Source organism: Pan troglodytes, chromosome 12 (assembly GCF_028858775.2).
Source record: "Pan troglodytes isolate AG18354 chromosome 12, NHGRI_mPanTro3-v2.0_pri, whole genome shotgun sequence".
Taxonomy (NCBI): domain Eukaryota; kingdom Metazoa; phylum Chordata; class Mammalia; order Primates; family Hominidae; genus Pan; species Pan troglodytes.
Window position 1 is genome coordinate 88,212,398 of NC_072410.2, and position 25,935 is coordinate 88,238,332.

Consider the following 25,935-nt stretch of genomic DNA (forward strand, 5'->3'; position numbering starts at 1 on the left):
CAACTTGTGAGGTTTCCCTTTCTCCACATGCTTTCCAGCACTTGTTACCTTCTTTTTAATACTAGTTATTCCAACAACAGTAAGGTGATATCTCATTGTGGCATTGATGGGCATGAGAAATAGCTATTCAGGTCTTTTGCCCATTTTTTAAATTTTTTTGTTTGTTTTCTTGCTATTGAGTTGTTTGAGTTCCTTGTATATTTTGGCTATGAACTCCTTATAAGATGTAAATATTTTCTTCCATTTTGTAGGTTGTCTGTTCATTTTGTTAATTGTTTCCTCTGAAGTACAGAAGATTTTAAGTTTTAAATAATCCTATTGTCTATTTTTGCTTTTGTGCTTTTGAGAAAACCATTATGTATCTAGAAAAAAACATTACTCAGACCAATGTCATGGAACTTTTCCCCTATGTTTTTTTTTCCTAACAGTTTTAGGTCTTTCATTTAAGTTATTACCATTTCAGTTGTTTTTATACATGGTGAGAGATAAAGGTTTAATTTCATCCTTCTGCCTGTGGATATCCATTTTTCCTAACACCATTTATGGAAGTAATTATCTTTCCCCTATTGTATGTACTTGATTCTTTTGTTGAAAATCAATTGGCCATGAATGTAGTAAATTTCCTTCTGGGCTCTATTCTGTTGCATTGGCCATTGGGCCTGTTTTTATGCCAGGACTATGCTGTTTGGCTACTATAGCACTGTAGTATGTTTTGAAGTTGGTAGTATGATGCATCCAGCTTTGTCCTTTTTAATCAAGATTGCTTTGGCTACTTGGGGTTTTTTGTGGTTCCATGTGAATATTAGGATTTTTGTTTACTATTTCTGTTAAGAATTTCACTGGTATTTTAATATGAATTGCATTGAGTCTATAGATTGCTTTGGGTAGTATAGACATTTTAACAATATTAACTCCTCTATTCCAAAAACACAGAATATCTTTCTATTGATTTGTGTCTTCTTCAGTCGCATTCATCAGTGTTTTATAGTTTTCAATGTAAAGCTCTTTCACCTCATTGCTTAAATTTATTAAGTTTTTTATAGCTATTGTAAATGGAATTGTTTTCTTGTTTTTCAGATTGTTTGATGTTGGTGGATCAAAATGCTACTAATTTTTGTATGTTAGTTTTTTATCCTGCAGATTAGATTTGTTTATTAGTTCTAAAAGTTATTTGGTGGAGTCTTTAGAATTTTCTATACATAAAATCAAGTCATCTGAAAACAGGAACAATTTAACTTCTTCCTTTCTAATGTGGGATGCCTTTTATTTCTTTCTCTTAACTACTTGCTCTGGCTATGACTTCCAATACTACAGTGAATACAAGTGGAAAGAGTGTGCGTTCTTTTCTTATTCCAGATCTTACAGGAAAAACTTTCCTTGTTCAGTATGATATTACTTGTACTGGTCATATATAGCCTTTACAGTGTTTAGGTACACTCATTCTATATCTAACTAACTTGTTGAGAACTTTTATCATCAACAGTTGTTTAGTGTTTCAAATGATTTTTCTGCATCTGTTGAAATGATCAAATGTATTTTGTCCTTCATTCTGTTAACATGATATATCACATTTATTGATGTGCATATTTTGAGCCATCCTTGCATTCCTGGGATGAATGTCCCATCAGTGTCCCATCACTATGTCCATCAGTGATGTTGTCCTGTGAATTTGTTGTTGTTGTTACTGTTATTGTGTCATTGTCTGGTTTTGATATCAGGGTAAGAGTGGCCTTGTAAAATAAGTTTCGAAGTATTCCCTTCTTTTCAATTTATTGGAAGAATTTGTAAAGAATTTGTATTAGTTCTTTTAAATGTCTGCTAGAATTAAACAATTAAGTCATCAAATCCTGTGACTTAATTTGGCCTTCTTTTAACTGGATATTTATATCTTTTTCCAGGTTTGGAAAGTTTCTGCTATTTTTTTGTTTAAATTCCACAAACTTGAATATTTTCTTTTTTGAGATCCTTGGGGGACAATCACTGGAGAATCCTATTCTGCCATCTCACTGTGTCCTCTCCACAACTGGTTCTTATCACTTAACAATATGTCTTCAAAATCTGTACATGTGTACGTACATCACACCCACGTTGCACACATCACACAAACAAGCATATATATTTAAAAACTAATTATTGGCTGGTTGCAGTGTCTCATGCCTGTAATTCCAGCACTTTGGGAGGCCAAAGCAGGCAGATCACGAGGTCAGGAGATCAAGACCATCCTGGCTAACACGGTGAAAACCCATCTCTACTAAAAATACAAAAAATTAGATGGGTGTGGTGGCGCGCACCTGTAGTCCCAGCTACTCAGGAGGCTGAGGCAGGAGAATTGCTTGAAACTGGGAGGTGGAGGTTGCAGTGAGCCAAGATTGCACCACTGTCCTCCAGCCTGGGTGACAGAGCAAGACTCCATCTCAAAAAAAAAAAATGAATTATTTTAAGAGGCGATACAATATCACATACTGTAGTGTAATTATTTTCCATGTAATGAAACTGTAGGTTGTAGTCTTGCTATCTAATGTCATCTAACAAACTACCCTAAACTAAGTGGCTAAAGTCAACAACAATCATATTGTGAGCTTATAGATATGGTATTTGGGTTGGGCTTGGTGGGAAGGGTTGTCTATATGCCATGTGTCATCAGCTGATAACTTAGTTCTTTTCTATGAAGGTCTTTCTCTGTTATCTAGAATTCCTCATGGCATGATGGCAGTGTTCCAAGGACAAGTGTTCCAGGAAAGAACACTAGCCAGAAACTATTTCACCTTTAGTTACTGAGTCTGGGAAATCAGTAACTTGTTAACCATGTGGTTGAGACACCTTGGAAATAGATTAACAGTCATTAGTCAAGCTACCCCACCTGATTCATATAGAGTCCACAGGACTCCATTATTTGAAGAAGTCACAAACTCCAGTAAAAAGTTTAAGGGGAAGGGACATAGATTATATATATATAGATTATATATTTAGAGAAAGAGTAGTATGCTTCTGTAAAATCATGTGGAATGAGAAATATTATTACAGACATCTTAAAAAATACAGTGTACCACAGCTTCCTTCTCGGTCTTCCAGTATTATGAATAATATTACAATATATACAATTACATACCTCCTGGAGAAAGTGTTTAAATATATTTCTGTATGAATTACAATGGCCTATCCTCCCAATATTTATACATATATATCTGTTTACCTATTTATTATCTAGTAATTCTAATATTTTATCAAAAGGCTGTACACAATGACTTACAGTATGTGAAAGTTTCAATTTCCAACACAAATTACTCATACTAGATTTTTCACTTTTTTGCCACATTTATGAAAGAAATTATTTCATTGGCATAGTTTGCATTTTCTTGGTTACTATTTACATTAGGCAAATTTAATAATTATTACTAACTTTAATTTTTCTTTGTGCCATGTTTAATATATTTCACACTTTTCTCCAGGTTTTAAAATCAATATGTAAGATTTTCTAGCATTTTTATTTGCTACTTTGTAATCTGTTTTTCAGATTGCAAATAATTCTCTAGTGTTTTGTCTTTTCATTATTTAAATTTTTGTATAGAATTTTAAATTTTGAAGCTTTCAACGTTTTACTTTTTATTATGCCTTTTTTATTTTATGACTTGGGTAAGAAAGCCTTACTCTTTCTTGCTATAGAAGCTTATTTACATTTATGTTTTTCTAATGAGTTAAAAGTTGTTTTAGAATGTTTGTCTTTTGATCTAATATGAACTTTTACTTGTGCATGATGAGAGGTAAGCAAGCAGTTTTTTCTTTTTCCTGAGAGAATCAAATATCACAACATAATTTATTGATAGTTCACATTTGCCCTCATGGGTTGAAATTACCAATACTATTATTTATATCCCTTTCTCTCTACATATACTATATAATTCCCATAGAATAAAAATATAATATATGTAATTTATGTGATATAAAACAGTTTATATGTACATATTTATAGATTATTGGACATGTTTGATCATCAATTTGTCTATGGGCCAATTTCATATTTTTTGGAGCTTTATTGCAATATAATTTATATACCATAAAATTCCCCCCTTTAAATTATGCAATTCAGTAGTTTACAGTGTATTCACATGGTTGTGCAACCATCATCCTATCTAATACCAGAACACTTTAATCACTCTAAAAAGAAACCCCAAACATATTAGCAATCATTCCCAATTCCCTCCTACCCTCACACCATGTCCACCATTAATATATTTTATGTCTATGTCAGTATGCTATACTGGACTTCTCATATAAATAAAATTTTATAGTGTGTGGCCTTTTGTATTTGTATTTGTAATTTAGCATGTTTTCAAAATTTATTGATGTTGCAGCATGAATTGAGGCCAAGTCTATATTGATGTATTTAATAGTTTTATAGAGTATTCTGATAACTAATAGGGTAAATTGTCCACTATTGTTGTTGCTAAAAATGTTCTTAGCTATAACTTACAAATTTGTTTTATGTGTATGTCAATGTTTATTAGATTTGCTTTGATTTTATAAATTGATTGAGCGAAACTGTTATCTGCATAATATCAACTTTTCTTATTCATGCACGTGAACTTTTCCTCTGCTCAATCAGAAATTTTTTGTACTAAAGATGTATAATTTTTATCCCGGCGAAGATTTTTTTCTCAAGCAAATTTTCAAACACTTTATGGTTTTGGTTAGGATAATAATTTTTCTGTCTTTCATTTTAATTGGTTATATCAATCATATTATCTGAAAATAGCTTTTATTCTTTTCCAATCTGTGGACTTTGTATTTTTTTTCCTTATCTTTTCTCCTTAATTAAAGCAGAAGTTATACACTGGGTACAGTTTGCACTACTTATCCAACATTTGGCAATATCAGACAGTCTCTCACAACAAATAACTATCTGGTCTAAAATATCAGTGTGACAAAGTTAGTTAAAAAACCCTGAGTTTGAGCATTCAATATAATTCAAATAGCGGTAATGATAGTAGGTATCCTTATATTGCTCCTGGATTTAATGAAAAAATATATAACATCAGTAATGTTTGTCTTAGGTTTCTTATAAATGAGTTGTATGAAATTTTAGGCTTTCTTATATTTCTATTTTGGTTATATAACCTTGCTTGTGTTTTGATTAAGAATAGATATTAAATTATTTATCTACCTAAGGAGATGGCCATATAATTTTTTCACCTTAATTTATTATCACAGTATCATAGATTAGGAGATTTTCTAATTTTTGCCTAAATTTATATCCCTAAGATTGATCTTATTCACTCTTCTGAAAACATTGATGCATTCTATTTACTTTAAGTCTAGGTTTACAGGCAAAAGTGTCTTGGGTATATGTGTGTGCATGAATATGTATGTGTACACCTTCACCCATCCATGTGTTCATATTCAATTTTGATTTAAAATTTATTTGAAGTTTGTTAAATGGCTTGTTAAACGTGCTAGTACATTCTGTGTGCTGAAAGATTTTATAAAATGTAAAGATTTTATAAAATGTGGATGACAAGTTCCTTAAGGATTGTGAGAATTTATTTATACGGCTGGTAATGGTGGCTTTTGTTTTGTTTTGTTTTGTTTTTGAGACAGAGTCTTACTCTGTCAGTCACCCAGGCTGGAGTGCACTGGCATGATCTCGGCTCTCTGCAACCTCTGCCTCTTGGGTTCAAGAAATTCTTCTGCCTCAGCCTCCTGAGTATCTGGGATTACAGATGTGTGCCACCACGCCAGGCTAATTTTTGTATTTTTAGTATAGACAGGATTTCACCATATTGGCCAGGCTGGTCTCGAACTTCTGACCTCAAGTGATCTGCCCGCCTCAGCCTCCCAAGTGCTGGGATTACAGGTGTGAGCCACTGCACCCAGCCTATGATAGCATTTTTAAGAATAGAATTTTAAATAAAAATAATATAATAGAAAATATATTTTAAGAGTTTCTCATGTGTTATAATTAAATGCTTTATATATATTAAGTCATTTAACCCTCACAATAATCCTATTAGATATTTATATTACTCTCATTATGCACATGAGAAACTGCCATAGCTACAACTTAAGTAACTGTATTTAAGAATCTTTGTAATTATTATCAACCAGCCTAAGTATTCAAATTCTTGTTTATTAAATCTCATTGCCAATAAGCTATTGAGATTTCCTCTCTGCATTTTGTTAAAGTACAAAAGTGTGGCCTGAACTAGATTTTAATGAAATAAATTCTTCACATGTCCTAGGTTCTAGAATTTGGCTATGCCATGTGCTGGTTGTAGAATTTTGGTAAATGTCTCACTGTATGCCTTCAAACTTTCTCATGCATAATAGAAGGCAGCATAAATAGATAATGTCTTGGGGGTCTTTTAGCTCCAGATATATAAAATTCAGTGGATTTTCAACCAGTAAAATTGTAATCACCATTTTACAGCCAATATTAAATGAACAAATATATGAGCCAAGCATACAATGGATTCAACTAAACATGAGTTATTACTTGGCCAGGGATTTCACCCTCAGCCAGAATTAACATGTGGCTTAGAAAGCACATGTATTATATTATTAGAGCAATAATGCACATTTGATTCCTGAGCTAACTTTCATTGTTTGGCAGTGTTTGGCCAAAGAACTGTCTCGTGAAGAAATCTGAGGCTATTTCTGAACTTGGTGGGAAAGACTACAATGAATAATATCTACCATAAGTATGGAAAGTCAGAGCAAGTAGCACACTGTCATTTATTTGTCATCTCAACGCTAGAGTATCAGGACTTCATACGTATATATAATGCTTTAGTGATATAAATAGCTTATTACATATTGTAAGTGATAGAAACAAAGGATCCTCCTCCCTCTGTATCCTTGAAAAAAATAAATGAGCCAATCATTGAGACAAATTAGCTTTAATGTTTACATGTGAGTTGAGAGTCACGATGATTTATTATACCTTCACTTTTGAGCAGAAATAACATTCCTTTTTTTTAGAAAGAAGCTTCAAAGTGCCTTACTTTGTGATGGAGTCAAAAAGTAATTCTCTTTATCCAACTCCTTGGTCAAATATAAATATCATTCTTAAAATGCCTTTTGATTTCTGAACGGAGAAATGTTCAAAGGGTCCTCCAGAGCTCATTCCCTTAATCAAATGTTTAGTGAAGAGAATTTATTTTTTCTACTTGGAAATTATGGCTCTTCCTAGAGCAGTCGAAGAACTTTCATGGCTTAAAATGTGATTACAAGTACTGTACTAAGGATATACTGATTGCTAGTGTTTTAACAAAAATTATTCTTTCTTAACACCTGTGGTTAATCACCTTCTAAATATAATACTATAAAGTATGAAATGTTCTTCACAGTTGATGAGGTCAAGTTTTTTTTTTCTTTCTATAGTGAATAGATGAACCTGGTTAACTATAGGCTTGTGAGAACCATTTTGAAATGAAAGGCATTTCAAAAGATAATTTATGTGATACACCAAAATCCAAAATGATAAATACATGCAAGCATGTCCCAACATCGAACTTTATTCACACTTAAGTCCTAGGGTCCGTATTTACCTATTTTGGGAATGTATAAGAGCAGGAACAATTGAACACATTTCCAATATATCATATAAACAGCTTTCTCATAGGAATAACAAAAATAATTTTGTTCCTTTGTAAATCCAACTTAGTAATAAATTACACTTTATTACAGCCAAAATTAATGTAGAAATCTCTGTTGTATTTATTTCCAAAAGGTAATGACATGTTTCTCTCACCTGAATATTGGTAGTAAATTAATGGTGGAAGTCACTATTTAGGCATTACAATCATATAAAATTTTAATTATGTGTGAATAATAATTTGTCTATAAAAGTTTGAAAATATGTGATTATTGCTGTGTATATAATACAGATAGATGCTGCGTATTGTGAGAAGGATCTGCCTAAAGCAGATAGGTAAAATCAAGGTACTGGATATGGCCTTTGAAGAGAGATCACAGACAGAAAAAGAGAGAATCCCTTTGCTCTGAAACTTTTGATGGCTATCTTAGATCAAGATGCTATAACAAATTGCCATAGACTGGGTGGATTGTAAACAGCAAACTGTGAGATTTATTGTTCACAGTTCTGGGGTCTGGGTGCCCATGATCAGAGTGCCAGCATAGTCCCGTTTTGGTGAGGACCCCTTCAGGGTTGATGAGTTTTGTCCTCACATTGCAGAGAGCAGAGCAGGAGAGCTCTTTGAAGTCTTTTATGTGAGGGCACTACACCCATCCGTGAGGGTTCTACTCTCATGACCTAATTACATCCCAAACGCCCCACTTCCTAAACTATCACATTGGAGGTTAGGATTCGAACATATGAATTTGGGGAAACATAAACATTCAATCTTTAACAATGGCTCTTCAGATTCTCCTAGATTAAATTCCAAACTACTTATCCCTCCAAGTCCTGTAACATCTAATATAAGTCCAACTTTTCTTTCCATCCTTTGTTTCCATTAGTTTCATTCTCAAATATTTAAGTCTAATCAAACTGGTCTGTTCTTTGTTCCTTAATCAATTCATATATTTTTGTTTTAGTTTGAGATGCCTTCCCACATATTTCTGATTTTCTGTTTTATCCCTTCTTTACCCATTGTCAAGAACTATAAAGTATCTGAGAATTTTCCCTACTTGAAAGCCAAGTTAGCATATGACAGTTTTATGGATGTTGGCAGAAGACACAAGACTCTTGTATCAGAGACAAGACTTTCTTACTGATTGTATGCAAACATTATGAGCTTCAGGTGTGTACTGCTTCTCCTTGTCCCAAAGTCCTATGGAAGCAGCAAGAAGCAATCCCGTTGGATATTATATATGCAGAGGGTTTGTGTCACAGCCAAAGAATGCCATTTTAGGAGACTTGTATCTTTTATAATGGATGCAAGCAAGCCTGCCCAAACATTACCTTAATTACCTTAGAGAGAAGCACTATCCTTATCATATTGGACAGACTTGTTCTGCAGGGAAGGATACATTATTTCCATCGTCCATGACTGTTGAATATGTAAACATCCTTGTAAAGTCCTAAACAAAACTTGTTTGTATAAACAGTGTTTCTGCTCATAGAATATGAGAAATGAATGAAGCCCATGGAGAATTATCTTCCAGCATGCATTGTTCTCATCAATCCTGCCATTACTGCCCAAGTTCTGTGCTCACTATCTTTTCTGCACTATCACCAAATACTTACTGCGTACTTCTCACATGTATAACTTACCATCAGAGTGTGCTTAATATAATGCCTAACACATATTGAGCATGCAATACATTTCAGCTGTCAGCATTACATTCCTTTTATTCTAAGTATATGATTATCTCACAAAAGGGTGAATAAATACTTCAATAGCAAGGACGGTATCATTTTAGAGTAAATAACGTAGGCAGACTGAGTGCACATCTATGTGCATCAGACGCTCTCTCTGTAAGAGGATAAGTAGAAATTGCTCCAAGATTCTCAAGATGTCTTTCTAAATGTGCATAAGTATAAAGGATGAATACTACCTCATCAAGAATTAGGCTCCCATAATGGCTGGTGTCAACATTTTCTACCTTTTCAGCTTCTGAATGACTGAATGCCTTCAGTTTACCTAACCATCTTGGACAGTGAACAGATGTCAGTTATAGCCTTTGCTATCTGCCACATCCTTTCAGACTGTCAAGATTTCCTGGATTTCTGACCTTTGACACCTCAGTATTTCACAAGTGGCTCTGAATTTGTCTAAAAATCCTACCTTCCCAGTGCCTTTCTAGATTATGTTAACATTTTTCTGGTTGCACTTTGACCTCATTAGATTTATCTAAACTCTGGTTCAAATTCACCATTTAGTAAATTGAGTCAAATTTTCCATGTCCTATAAACAGCTGATGATTTTCTTCGTCCTATACTCTCCAGCTCTTCCTTCCCAGCAGCAACAGAAAATGGTGCCTAAGAGTTCAAGCCCTGGGTATTATGCTTTGAATCATATCCTATTTCTTCTTTATGTAGCTCTTGGAAAAGTAATCATCCTATACTGTTTCCTCATGTGTAAAATATAGATATTTTCCACTTCATGAAGCAGTTGTGAGATAATATATGTAAAACCTTTAAAAGAATATCAACATAAGGTAATTGCCCAATAAATGTTAAATATTGTTGTTAAGCTTAATATTGTTATCACTATTATTATTATTCCCTGAAGAACTTGGATTATAACTCAAAGAAGTGGTTGGGTTACTGTTCGTATGATTAATCAAAGTCCAGAAACTCTTTTCAAGCCAGAAAGATTGATCCACGTAGGTAAAATTCTGTTGCAAAGATGGTGGAATCATCTTTTCCTGATTGGATTCTATTCTTCAATGTGGCCCAGCAGAACATTTGGGACACATGTGTTCTCCTGCTTCACTATCTACCTTGCAGTCACTGATAATAAATGCTGAATCTGTCAGTAGTCATGTATTTATCTGTAAAAATGTTCTTTAATTGATGAGAAATACTTTTGACACCTAAAATGTTAGATTTGATCTACAAAGACAACATTTAAAAAAATCTGTTGATGCAATGGAATTTTGGTATAAATGGTAATATTACCATTGAAGCTTTTCTAAATATTATGAAAATATATTTTTACATGATGAGTTCTTCAAATTCTCAACTGGCATTAGGAAGAAATTCCTGACTTTTGAAGAAAGTGGTGAATTTAGCTCATTATCTTTACTCCCTTCTTTATACTGGACCAACTGGGAACAGATGAAAAATATTAGCTAAGTATCATCTTTGTTAACCACAAAATACAGGGCTTTTGATACTTGAGTTGAAGGGTTCAACATCGATTTTTAACCAACTAAATCTTAGGGCCTTCCTGGAAGACAAACTGGGATGACACAACAAATGCTGGGTGCACTTACATAGCCAAGTAGAGAGGGTAGCACAGTCTGTTTCATATCTAGTCAAGTTTGGGGGAGAAAGAGTAAGAGAAAGAGAAGATCCTCAAAAAGACAGATTCTATGCCCTGAGACAGATGGACTTACCACAGAGGAGCAGCAGAAGAGCAGGAAAAGTGCTTCTCTTGAAAGCAAGCAGGACCAAAAGAGTTAGATCAAGAGTCCGGCCAAATGCAAGCACAGAACTTTTCTGGAACTGTATCAGTCAGACAACATTCAGTATTCCATGGAGTGAGACTGAAATACAAAAGAATCTTCCAGTGGGGTTCTCTCCAGAAACTGGAGCAAAAGTCTTCTTTGCTCAATAAAATCATGAGGCTTTATGCAGTAAGTTCAATGAACAAGACTTGTGAAATAGACTCTCACCATATTAATTAGTGAAGACTTACAGGTCTAAGTCCACCCCCCACCTTTTTTTTTTTTTCAGGAACACATACTTTGAGAAATGACTGCTGGGAAGAATTGGAAAGGGACTGGAAGCAATGATGGCTAAAGAATCTCGAGAAGGAAGACAGACTATACATATTTTTTCTAGGAAATTAAAAGGGAAGATAATTTCATAATTATTGCCAATGTTGTAAATAGTAATCTCCATCTCTCCATCAGATAGAGAAGAAAATGGGATTAAAATGTAGTAAGAGAAATTTAGATGGTTTATAACAGTTTGAAAGGAATCATGAGTTAAATTTCATAGTGTAGAGGCAGGAGGCTAAGAGAGGATAAAGATACACCGGTAATGTTTACAAATTCTGTACATTATCCACTCCTTACCTCTCAAAAGCCTCTTTGCTAAAAGTAGGTGTCATTATGTATGCATATAAGGGAAGCTATGCCATGAAATGTAATCCTTAGGATGCTCATAGTCTTAAGTACTTTTAATAATTGACTCACTTGAAGTATTTATGTAGACCTACTTACAAGAAAAAATATGAAAATAATGTAAATAAAAATGTTACACACTTTAAATTCTTACTTTTTATATTGCCCTTGATTGAAATCAAATAATTATTCAAGAATAAGAAAGCATTATTATGAGTTAAATTTTTGAGATGCAAAATTATATGTTATGCCCATTTTCTTTACCTGTTTTGTGTGAAAGATAATATGATTGAATGTATGCTTTGTTTGTGCCCAAGTACACGTCTGAACCACAGCCTATTCTTTATATCCTATTGAGAGAATTGTGGCTCCTTTTTTCTTTTACGTTACTTAATATTTGGCTGTAGCTGTTCTTTGGCAGTAGGTAGGGTATTTGATAACTCTGCTGTGCTGCATAAACATTTTTACTTCAAAGTGATTGCTTGTCCATGTCTCACTGGAATTATTTCAAGCCAGATGTCTAATTCTGTCCAACATCTTTAATGTTTTCAAAATCATCTTGGGTGTTGTTAATGGAGTATCATTAGGTACAATTTGAAACATTTCAGTGGGCAGTACATGGATTCAGAATATTTGTGCAATATGTGCTCTTGCTTCTGAAGTCTTTGGGGGATTTTTCTTTTATATACCCTTCTCCTAACACTTTATTTTCTTTACTAGTTGACTTAGTTATATAGTTATAGTAAACATAATTTTTCCATTTGGCCAATATTTATTAAAACTATAGTAGGATCCAAACATTCCAAAAGAGCACTGGGATAAGAAAGAGGTGGTGCCTGTACTATACCTACAGCTAGGAGAAAACAGGACACATAGAAATAAACTCAAGTACAAATGTGGGCAGTCATAATAGCCAAGAAAGCCCAGATCTAGGAGTTCTTAATATCATTGGGTGAAGAAAGGAACATTTTGATGTTCCTCAGAAGCACAAAGAAAATAACCCCAAGAAAGAGGAATGGCTTAAGAAAAAGTATATAAGGATATGATTTGCTCCAAAAGCAGAAAGCACTACATCAACTGAAAGAAGTTTTGAAGAGAGAAATGTGAATTATGCTGAGATAGCTGGCTTTATTCTTCAGATCAAAGGAAGTATTAAAAATTTAAAACAGGGTATAGCATGGTCAGATTTGTATTTAATAAAAATATATTTGAAGGTCACATGTTTGACACACTGTATGGAAGATACATTTAAGTAGTCCTATTGGTGAAGAACTGCTTGAGTCGCTACACCTGTGGCATCGAACTAGATTAGAAATGAAGAGAAATTATTCAAGGCTAGAATATTCAGAAACTATCAGTGCACCTAACACATACAATAAAGGCTCAATAAATGCCTAATGATGAAAAACAAAAATTAATGCACAAATTGGGTTTCAAATGTTACATTGCTAGAATGTTTAAAATTATGGAGTCATTTTATGTTTGTGTGTATGTGTGTATGTGTGTGTGTGTGTATATATATATACATATATATCTTTTTATCCTTATTGAAGGCAGAGATTTCAAACTACGTATGAAGTATTCATATCTGTAGATTTATAGCAGATTGGTGTGTTTTCTGTTTTAGATTGCCTGTTTTGTAGTAGAGAGATGCTTCTCAGGACGTCGTGGGATCACACTGTTCAGACTGATTTCCAACAGGCACAGCGTGGTAACCAAAGTCTCCCCTTTTGCTGATGAGTGTAAACATTCCAATTGAGTGAAGTTTCAAAACTATTTTTACATTACAGGTTTGGGTAATATGGGAGCAGGAAACTGTTTCTATTCCACACATGCCTCAGTTTACTAAGCAGGAAGTTACCAAGAAACTAAAGTAAACCAGAACTCCTACAAATTCTTAGAGCATATATTAAAAGAGTGAGAATTTACTCACTTCAACATCACAGATCGCTTTTACCTTGCACTTCTTTTAATTTACTTGTAAATTACTTTGTAATTTACAAAATTACAATCAGGTTATGTATTTTTGCCTGGAATATGACATAAGACATACCATATCCTTAAAGTATTACATTCTGTGGCACACAATTTACTTCATTTTTACTTTACTGGTAATGTTGATTTTAATTACATGGTTAGGGGATTATCCAGATTCTGCATGATATAGTTTGTACATATTAAAGTGATTTTACTTTTAGAATCAACATATAATTTATATACCACGTAAATATCCTGTCCTGATCAAATCTGATTATCTCCTGAGATGCTAAATTTAATGAATGATTCTCTTTTTTTAACTTTAAGTTTGGGGTACATGTGCAGGATGTGCAAGTTTGTTACATGTGTAGCATGTGCCATCGGAGTTTGTTGTTTATTTTTTCTGAGTTTCTTGAAAATCTTTCTCTCCTCTTGCCTTTCTATGGCTGATGTGCTGTTGAGATATCTGGTGCCTGTATTACTTTCTTACTCTTATAAATAACTTGGTCATTTTGACTGTAAGCCCTGAGAATTTTTCATTTGACCTTAAAGTCTAAAATTTTACCATGGTATGTTTCAGGGTGATTGCCCTGGCTCAGTTTTTCAGGTGTATAATAGGTTCTTTCAATATATTGACGTAAGGATTTTATTTTTACTAGAAAATTACTTCTGGATTTTAAAAATAAATATTAGTTTCATTCCATTGCATTATTATTATTATTTTTGAGACGGAGTCTCATTCTGTCACCCAGGCTGGAGTGCAGTGGCACAATCTCGACTCACTGCAAGTTCTGCCTCCTGGGTTCACGACATTCTCCTGCCTCAGCCTCCTGAGTAGCTGGGACTACAGGCGCCCACCACCACAGCCGGCTAATTTTTTGTATTTTTAGTAGAGACGGGGTTTCACCGTGTTAGCCAGGATGGTCTCAATCTCCTGAAATCCTGATCCACCCACCTCGGCCTCCCAAAGTGCTGGGATTACAGGCATGAGCCACCGTGCCCGGCCTATTATTCTTCTTAAGAGATCCCAGTTGCATATATGTAGAACTCCTTTGCATGTCCTTCATTTCAACCACTTTTTCTCCAGCCATTATTACTTTTCCACTTTTTTTTTTTTTTTGGTCATGTTTATATTCATGGTTACTTTATTTAAACTCAACTTCAGAAGTACAAGTGCAGGTTTGCTACATAGGTAAACTTGTGTCATGGGAGTTTGTTGTTAGATTATTTCATCATCCAGGTATTAAGCTTAGTACCCGTTAGTTATTTTTCCCGATCTTCTCCCTCCTCACAACCTCCACTCCCCAAAAGTCCTCAGTGCATGTGTGTTCCTCTATGTGTCCATGTGTTCTTATCATTTAGCTCCCACTTAGAAATGAAAACACACAGTATTTGGCTTCCTGTTTCTGTGTTAGTTTGCTGAGGGTAATGGCCTCCAGCTCCATCCATGCCTCTGCAAAGGATATGATCTCATTTTTTTGTGGCTGCATAGTATTCCATGGTGTATATTTACCACATTTTCTTTATCCAGTCTATCACTGATGGGCATTTAGTTTGATTCCATGCCTTTGCTATCGTGAATAATGCTGCAATGAACACACATGTGCATGTGTCTTTATAACAGAATGATTTATACTCCTTTGAGTATATACCGAGTAATGAAATTGCTGGAATATTCACGGTTTCTTTCTTCCTTTCAATGCCTCTTATTAAAATTTCATTCAATTTTACTCTCCCTTGGGCATCTTGAATTATATCCTTCAATTCTGTTTTTCTGTTATTTTATTTCTTTACTTTTTTATTTAAAGTTTCTTTCCTGAGCTCTGTCAACTCTCACTGAAATTCAACTCTTGTATTTACTATTTATTTATTTGTGTTAATTTTTGAATTTCAGTACTTTTTACAAATACATATGAGTGTTTGTGTAGGACTAATTTGATATTGTTTTATGATTGTTTTGTTCTCTTTTATACTGGATATTAAGGAAAATTTTTAACAACTGAAATGCTTTCATTTTTTTCTTTTTTCTATAGTTTGGTATGATATTGCTCTGATTTTTCTATATCTAGGCATTTTGTGGACAAGGCTTCTTTCTCAAGAATGCTCTCTGCTGCCAATATAAATGACATGTAGTTTCATTAATAGTTGGCATTGGTGATGGGGGAGAAGGGTAAATTGGCTTATCTTGTGAGTGTTTCTTTAGGACCCTTAGTTTTCTCTTCTCACTCTCTCTTTTCCATCATTATCATATCTCTAAAGGGCACTGCTCTCTCTCTCCTCAACTAGTAGTGGTGATTCTGGGGCTACTACCTCTAGTACCCCTCTAATTTAGACCTCCTGCTCTAGCTAATGCTATGAAGTGCTAAGTCCCTGATCATTATTCAGCATTTTGGCACTTAGTCTTGAACTTCTCTTTCTCAGATTGATTTTTTTTTTCTTTGGACTATGTTCTTCTTTCCTCTTTTCTCTTCACTGCCTATGATCTATTTAGAATTTCCCTTCTTTCCACTAATTTCTGCATTCATAAGATGGCAATACTAAAGGGGATTTCAATAGGAACTGTTGAAGTTCAGTGTTTGTTTTCCTATTCACAAGTAACATGAAATTCACAATATTCTCTAACTCCTATTAATGCAGATTACATCATTTTATTTTTTTTTGGTAAGCGTCTCTTTAAGCTTGTTCATGCACATGTATTCACTTATTTTTGTACATTTTGGCGGGAATATGTATTATATTCTGTATTTATACTTAGCCTTCTATCATATTATTACGTGTTTCTATAAACTCTTCACTGCCTTTTCAAGTTTTAAAACTTTCTAACATAGCTTTCTATTCATAGAAGTAATACTGATACAGAAATCTTACAGAGCAAAAAACTAACAATGAAACTGAAAAACAGTAATTCTACCTCCCAGAGGCAAACACCAATAACATTCCTTTTTTTTTCTTCCAGTATGTTTTTTCTGCATGTATTGGTAGAAATGATATTGCACCTATAATTTGATATCCTGCTTTTTTATTTAACTGTGTTTCATAATTATTTTCCTGTGTAATTTAAATTATTCATAAACATCCTTTTCAATAGTTTCCTAGTATTCCACCATATGGACATTTTCCTAACATTTATTGTAATTTTCATTATTTACAAAAATTTTACAATGAACATCTTTGTGCATAAATTTGCATCCATATTTCAGATTTTTTATAACACATTTCTGGTAAAGGAATATAAACCCACAAGTTAGTTATTACTGAATACTAAATTTCGATTTATTCTCAACAGCTTGTAAGCATGATTTTAAGTGCTTTCTTTTAAAAGTAGGGGTGGTAGGTATACTTTTGGAGTATGTATATATCTGGAATTGCTTACTTTTGTTTTTATATATGATAAATAATGTGGAATACTATCAATTATTGGCCCACAATATTGTTTTCATATTGTTATCTACTATCACTTAATAATGCAGACATTCTTAATGCAGCCTAAGTTTTACTCCCTTGGGTTGATTATGGTTTAATTTTGCCTTAATTTTCATCTGTTAAAAACTCACAAATTTATATCTCTATCCCAAAGTGCTTCTTTGAACACCAAAGACATAGATGTGATAGTCAATTTTCCCTTTCCACTTTGATATATAACAGGCATCTCAATGTTATCATGAGTCTTAACAAAGCTCACGAAAGAACCAGTCATTTTCCCCACTACACAGAAACACACACATGCACACACAAACCTGCTACAGTCTGGTATACATACTTGACCATGCGTCTAGCAGTTTAAGGCAAAAGCTTGAGTCTTTCTGATGTTTCTTCACATGTCACATAGAATATCTCAATATGTTTATAAATTATGCCTTCAAAGCATAGCTTAAATGTGTTTATTTCTCTTCATCTCCACTGCTAACACATTGGTCTTTGTATATCTTACCTAGAATAGTACAGTAACTTGTTAAGAGATCACCTAGACATTCTCTTAGGTTCCTTTCTCCTACAGAAGCTAAGGGGACCGTCTGTTAAAAAGTAAGTGATTTTTGTCGATCCTCACCTTAAGGATCTTCCAATGGCTATCCATAACAATAGCAATAAAAATCCCAAGTCCTTTTTGGGTTGTGTCCTTTCTTGGTTTTGGTATTAGGGTGATGCTGGCTTCATTGAATGATTCAGGGAGGGTTCCTTCTTTCTCCATCTTGCGGAATAGGGTCAAAAGGATTGATACCAATTCTTTAAACATCTGGTAGAATTCTGCTGTGAATCCATCTGGTCCTGGGCTTTTTTTGCTGTTGTTGGTAATTTTTAAATTACTGTTTCAATCTTGCTACTGGTAATTGGTCTGTTCAGGGTATCTAATTGTTTCTGATTTAAGCTAGGAGGGTTGCCTCCACCAAGATGTCATTATTGGGAGCCCGTGGCTGGGGCACTTTTTCCCACTTTGACTCGTTACTTTTCTACTCCTAACCCTTCCGTCTATCTTTCCCCCAGCTCCATGGAGCCATAAAATGGCAGAATATTTTGTCCAGGATTCCTCTGCAGTGAGATGATTCCCTCCACCTGATCTGTATGCCACCTGACCCTCACCTTGTATCATTCTGTGAGAAAAAAGGAACACCAAAGAGTGAGTGTTTTTCTATGGATCTTTCTAACAGCTGACAGTTTGACAGTATTCAATGGTGACAGCACTTTTGTCAGCACACAAACACACACATACACACCAATATGGTAACACAGTTTTGGGAAATGGCCTGTCTTACTTTTACGGCAAAGTAGTACACTGCACTATCCAATAGATTGCCAGGGGTGCTTATGTCACTACATCCCAAGCTTCAGATGTCTCAGAACAGAAAAAGAGACTCCAGTTGTTTGAAAGAAAGTACAGAAGAGAACAAGAGTCTCTGCTGGTAATCCAGAGAATTCTCCTGGATCTTCACCAAGATTATCAACGCAGTACCTCTATGAATCTGCAGGAACCACAGTGCTACTGGGATTGGGCTGCCACCCTAATGCAGTTACAGCTTAGATCACAACACACAAGTCCTTTAGAATATCTGAAAAGCCTTCCCAGAAAGACAGGTACAAATAAGCCCAGACTGCAAAGACTAAAATAAATCCCTAACTCTTCAATGCCCAGACACAGATAAACATCTACAAGTATAAAGAAAATCCAGGAAAACATGACCTCACCAAATAAACTAAATAAGGCACCAGTGACCCATTCTGGGGAAAAACAGATATGTGACCTTTCAGACACATATCTGTTTTTGTGTTGTGAATCGGAATTCACAATAGCTGTGTTAAGGAAGCTCAAAGAAATTCAAGATAACATAGAGAATGAATTAAGAATTCTATCCAATAAATTTAACAATGAGATCAAGATAATTAAAGATAGAGATAATTTTTAAAAAATCAAGCAGAAATTTTGGAGCTAAAAATGTAATTGACATACTAAAGAATGCATCAGTCTTTTAATAGCATAATTGATGAAGCAAAAGACAGAACTAGTGAGCTTGAAGGCAACCTATTTGAAAACACACAGTAAGAGGAAACAAAACCAAAAAGAATTAAAGAAAAGGCCGGGTGCCGTGGCTCACGCCTGTAATCCCAGCACTTTGGGAGGCCGAGGTGGGTGGATCACAAGGTCAGGAGATCGAGACCATCCTGGCTAACACAGTGAAACCCTGTCTCTACTAAAAATACAAAAAATTAGCCAGGAGTGGTGGTGGGTGCTGTAGTTCCAGCTGCTCGGGAGGCTGAGGCAAGAGAATGGCGTGAACCCAGAAGGTGGAGCTTGCAGTGAGCTGAGATCACACCACTGCACTCCAGCCTGGGCAACAGAGCGACACTCCATCTCAAAAAAAAAAAAAAAAAAAAAGACTTAAAGAAAAAAGTATGCCTACAAAATCTAGAAAATATAAAACTTATTGGCCTTAAAGAGGTGGCAGTGAGAGAAGTATACAAGTAGAAAGTTTATTCAAAGTGATAATAGATAACTTCCTAATCCTGGAGAAAGATACCAATATTCAAGTACAAGAAAGTTGTAGAATATCAAGCAGATTTAACCCAAAAAAGACTACCTGGAGGAATTTAATAATCAAACTTCCAATTATCAAAGGTAAACAAAGGATCCTAACAGCAGCAAGAGAAAAGAAACAAATAACATATAATGGAGTTCCAACACCTCTTGCAGCAGACTTTTCAGTGGAAACCTTACCAGCCAGAAGAGAGTGGAACCACATATATTTCAAGAAATAAAGGAAAAAAAAGTTACCCTAGAATAGTATATCTGGCAAAAGTATCCTTCAAACATGACAGAGAAATAAAGATTTTTGCAGACAAACAAAAACTGAGGGATTTCATCAACATCATGCCTGTCCTGCAAGAAATTCCAAAGGCTGTGCTTCAATCAGAAAGAAAAGGATGTTACCAATGACCAATAAGTAATCACCTGAAGGAACAAGACTCACCAGTAATAGTAAGAATGCAGAAGAACACAGAATATGATAACCCCGTAACTATGGTGTGTAAATTACTCTTATTCTAAGTAGAAAGACTAAATGATGAGCCAATCAAAAATAATAACTACATCGGCTTTTCAAGGCATAGTCAATACAAAAAGATATAAATAGAAACAAACAAAGTAAAAAAGTGAGGGGATGAAATTAAAGCATACAGTTTTTATCACTTTTCTTCTTGCTTATCTGTTTGTTTATGCAACCCATCAAAGCCTATGGGATATAGGAAAAGCAGCACTAAGAGGGAAGTACATAGCTATAAATGCCCTACATGGTTTGGCTGTGTCCCCACCCAAATCTCATCTTGAATTATAGATCCTGTAATTCCTGTGTGTCACAGGAGGGACCCAGTGAGAGGTAATCGAATCATGGGGATGGGTCTTTCCCATGCTGTTCTTGTGATAGTGAATAAGTCTCATGATATCTGATGATTTCCCCTGCACATGCACTCATGTCTGCTGCCATATAAGACATAACTTTGCTCCTCATTTGCCTTCCACCATGATTGTGAGGCCTCCCCAGCCAGTTGGAATCGTGAGTCAATTAAACCTTGGGTATGTCTTTATTAGTAGCATGAGAACAGACTAATACATGCCCACATCGGAAAAGAGGAGAAACTCAATTAAACAATCCAATGATGCATTTTAAAGAACTAGAAGAGCAACAGCAAACCAAATCCCAAATTGCCATATGAAAAGAAATAATAAAGATGATAGCAGAAATAAATAAAATTGAAATGAAAAAACAATACAAAAGAACAAAAAGTTGGTTTTTTGAAAAGATAAACAAAATTGACAACCCTTAAGTTAGACCACAAAAAAAAAGGGACCAGACCCAAATAAATAAATCAGAAAGAAAAAAAAAAGGATATATTACAACTGATAGCACAGAAATGCAAAGGATTATTAGTGGTTACTCTGAGCAACTACATTCCAAAAAATTAGAAAATCTAAAAGAAATGAAAAAAAATCCTACATGAATACAACCTACCAAGATTGAACCATGAACAACTCCAAAACCTAAACAGATCAATAACAAGTAACAAGATCTAAGCTATAATAAAAAGTCTCCCAGCAAAGAAAAGCCTGGGACCCAATGGCTTTGGGACCCTATTGAATTCCACCAAACATTTAAAGAAAAACTACTACCAATCCTATTTAAACTATTCCAAAGAATAGAAGAGGGAATACTTCCAAATTCATTTTACAAGACCAGTATTACTCTGATACAAAACCCAGACAAAGACACATCAAAAAAAGAAAGCTACAGGTCAATACATTTAACGAATATTGATGCAAAAATCCTCAACAAAACACTAGCAAACTGAATTCAATACTAAATTAGAAAGATCATTTATCATGACCAAGCAGGATTTGTCCCTGAGATGCAAGGATGGTTCAACATAAACATATTAATAAATAAGATACATCAGATCAACAGAATGATAGACAAAAACCATATGATCATTTCAATTAATGCTGAAAAAGCATTTGATAAAATTCAACATTCATTTATAATAAAAAAATTCTCAAAAAAACGATGTAGAAGGAACATACCTCAACATAATAAAAACCATATATGGCAGACTCATACCCAGTATCATACCAAATGCGGGAAAATTGAAAGGCTTTCCTCTAAAATCTGGAGCATGACAATGATGCCCACTTTCACCCATTATTCAACATAGTACTGAAAGTCCTAGCTATAGCAATCAGACAAGAGAAAGAAGTAAATAATATCCAAACTGGAAAGGAAGAAGTCAAATTATTCTTGTTTGCAGATGACATGACATATTTGAAAAAGTCTAAACACTCTACAAAAAAAAAAACTATTATAACTGATAAACCAATTCTGTAAAGTCACAGGATACGAAATCCACACACAAAAATGAGTAGTAGTTCTATATGCCAACAATGAACAATCTGAAAAAGAAATGAAAATGTAATCTCATTTACAATAGCCACAAATAAAATTAAATACCTAAATGGATAGAACTGGAGACTGTGATTTGAAGTGAAATAAGCCAGGGACAGAAAAACAAACATAGCATGTCCTTACTTATTTGTGGGTCTAAAAATCAAAACAATTGAACTCATGGAAATAGATAGTAGAAGGATGATTACCAGAGGCTGGGAAGGATAATGGGGTTGGGGGAGAAGTGGGGATGGTTAATGGGTACAAAAGAATAAATAAAAAGATGTATAAGACCTAATATTTCATAGCACAATAGGGTGACCATAGTCAATAATAATTTAGTTGTGCATTGTAAAACAACTAAAAGAGTAGAGTATAATTGGATTGTTTGTAACACAAAGGATAAATGCTTGTGGGGACAGCTACCCCATTCTCCATGATGTGATTATTACACATTGCATCCTTGTATCAAAACATCTCATGTACCCCATAAATATATGCACAAAAATAAAAAATACTATAAGGGTCGTGTTTCTACCAGCATTTATGTAATGCAATAGAACACAATAAAATAGGATAGAGTAAAACATACATTATCACAGTATATCACAATTTTTAATAGTAAATATTGTTTGGGAAATCTTTTATATTATTCACACTGTTTATGTGTACATATGTGCATGCACACTTGCTCATGTATGCACCCGTGTGTGTGTGTGAATGTGTGTTCTCCATATTGTTGTACATGCTCCTTGCAGTGATATAGGATTAATTTCTTAGTCTAGATCAATAGATAAGAAGGGAAGCAATTATTCTTCTAGATGCCACTGTCATTTCTAGGCTACTTCATTTAAATCTTTGGTTAAAATCCCTGCTGGACATAGTGGCTCATGTCTGTGGTCCCAAAAATTTTTAGGAGCCCAAGGCAGGAATATCACTTGAGGCCAGGACTTCAAGACCAGACTGTGCAATATAGTGAGACCCCCATCTCTCCAAAAAACAAAAAATTAATCCCCTCCTTTATCCTAGCCCATGTAATTTCCTACTATTTTTCTGACACTTTGCCCATATTCATCAAGAACTATAGTATGTCATCATCTTGGTTCACACTGCAAATCCAGCATTCATTCTGGGAACATCTAACAAACTGTTCCTTGGCATCTGCACCTTCTATGATTTCACCCACCAGGATTATCCAGCCATTTCCACTGTCCACTGTCATATGTTTGTTATTTCAGAGGAGGTAAAACTACCTTTACCCTCTTAGGGCTCCCAGGTTGGGCCTGAGAATTTGACATAAAATAAATTAATAGGAGTAAAGCATAATGATTTAATGTAAATTTTATGTGACACAAGATCCCTCATAAGAAAATGAATACCTGAAGAAGTAAAGACCCAAATTTTTTTTTTTTTTTTTTTTTTTTTTTTTTTTTTTTTTTTTTGGAGTTGGAGTCTTGCTCTGTCACCAGGCTGAAGTGCAGTGGCACAGTCTCGGCTCACTGCAACCTCCGCCTCCTGGGTTCAAGTGATTCTCCTGCCACAGCCTCCCAAGTAGCTGGGACTACAGGTGCCCACCACCACACCCAGCTAATTTTTGTATTTTTAGTAGAGATGGGGTTTCACCATGTTGGCCAGGATGTTCTCGATCTCTTGACCTTATTATCCACCTGCCTCAGCCTCCCAAAGTGCTGGGATTACAGACATCAGCCACTGCGCCTGGCCCAGTGCTTTTATATTAGGTTGAACAAAGAGAAGCAACTGTGGTCAATCTCTCATTTTTTGAGCCCTTGTTTTTCTCATTATACATACTGTGAGACTATGACCCCTAGACTGCTTTGATTTCCTCTCTTCTTGAAGTCTCTTATTGTCCCTCAAACTTCTCTTCCTTTTTTAGCCAGCCTAGACTTCATGGCCTTCACCTCCATTTACCTTTTGCCAGTACTGCATATACCCTCACCCTTCTGTCCTTCTGCCCCAGTTTTCTGAAAATGCCTGAACACTTTTCCATTTCCACTGTGCCTGAACTGGTAAATGTTGCTAAACTAACTCACAAGATCATAACTTTGCTGACTGGAATCACTAAAATTATAGTGTATACCATCTGTGCAGTGACCTTAAAATTGAATTTGTAATCCTGTCACTGATATAGAGACCTCTACTCTTGGAACAATTTTGGTTGATTGGTAGCGGCTACCTGAATGTACTGTATATGGGGGAGGGTTGTGAAAGTACAGTTGGGCTCAGCTGGAAAAATTGCTGTGATTGAATAATGATGTCTATCATGTGTGAAGAAAGACAATTGTGGCCTTTTATCATATAATTCCCTTTTTACACTAATAGTGACCCCAAAGTTGCATTTCAAACCTATAATCCTAGTCTTAAACTCATTCTGTTAGGATAAAGACTATTTTTTTTAAGACAGAAAATGTCAGCTTGAGCTCTATCAATTTCCTACTTAGTGACTCAGTTTCTTTAAAACAGATACATATATTATCTGCTTAATGGGGAAAAGAGCTTCCCTACCTCTACATCTGAAAATTGTACACCTACCTCTGTCCTCAGCCCCATCTCCTCCTGCCTCTTAAGGAAAATTTCCTTTTGAAATAATCCCTAATTTACGATATTTTTTATTTCATTGTCTTATTTTCTGCATCAGATAAACATGTTCAAATTTACCACATCTTCTTAAAATGCTTCACTCACTTGTATTACCCTCATTTCCATGGTAACTTTCTCTTAAAAGTCTAGGAAACTCCCACCACTTAATTGATATATCTCAGTCATCAGTTTCAAATTTGTCAAATTCAAGCAATCTCTTCAGTTCTCATCATCCTTGGCAGAGCTCAGAAATACGACAAAGGGGGCCATGCATTGCTTTCCTGAGATGTGCTCCTTCCCAGACTGCTCCTATTCCATTGCCTTGCATGTTTTCTTCTCACATCTCTGGTCACTTACTTGCAACATATTTTCAGGATTTCCTTTTCTGCCTTTATACCATAAGTAAGTATTAGAGTAATTAAGATTCCAATGGGTTCTATTCTCAGGCTTTCTTTTAAATCAAAATGGTAATTATAGATTTTTTCAGCTATATTCCTGGAGTCTAAAATTTATATCCCCAGCCCATATAGTTCTTTACCTCAGAGCTCTGATGCAGGACAGGCAAGCCCCAAGACTGTGGCATAGCTCAAGAGGGCTAACTGGTGGTGTTAAGTAGCAACTTTACTGAAGTGGCAGTGTACAGCAGCAGCAGAGGTAGCACTCCTTGCGGATCAGGGGCTACCCCATAGGCAATGTGCCCAGAGTAGCAGTCCAGCAGTCATATTTACACACACTTGTAATTATATGCAAATTAGGGGTGGTTTATGCAGAAAAAGGGGTGTTAACTTCCAGGCTGTCTAGTCATTGCCATGAAAAGGGACAGTAACTTCAAAGTGTTGCCATGGCAATGGTAAGCTGACATGGAACACTGATGGGCATGTCTTACCGGGAGATGCTTCTGCCCAGGACCTATTTTAGCTAGTACTCAATTTGGGCTGGTGCCCAAGCCACACCTGTGGAGTCCGGTCCTGCCTCCTATCTCGGCTCAGACTCATAAACACAATAGCATACTAAATAGTTCTATTCATTTGAATAGTATGGAATTTCTTTTATGTGACTCGAGAGCCAAACATGCCTATTTAATTTGGTTCAGTCCAAAACGTAGCATCTTCTTAAGTGCTATCTCCTCTGAAACTCATCTTTAACCACCTCCATCAGATTTGGGCTGCCTTTAACAAATTTT

At 35.0% G+C, this 25,935-nt stretch overlaps 1 long non-coding RNA gene across 5 annotated transcripts in view; it reads left to right on the forward strand.

Moving 5' to 3' along the window:
• LOC104004936 (uncharacterized) overlaps window positions 1-25,935 on the forward strand; it is a 171,214-nt gene that overhangs the window by 107,086 nt on the left and 38,193 nt on the right. For 4 of the 5 annotated variants that reach the window (XR_010149155.1, XR_001715703.4, XR_010149153.1 and 1 more), the window contains 2 exons: window positions 11,363-13,465; window positions 18,214-18,346. This is a non-coding gene — a long non-coding RNA (uncharacterized LOC104004936). Of the gene's footprint in view, window positions 1-11,362; window positions 13,497-18,213; window positions 18,347-25,935 lie in introns of all 5 variants that reach the window. The other variant, XR_010149154.1, reaches the window with a different exon arrangement.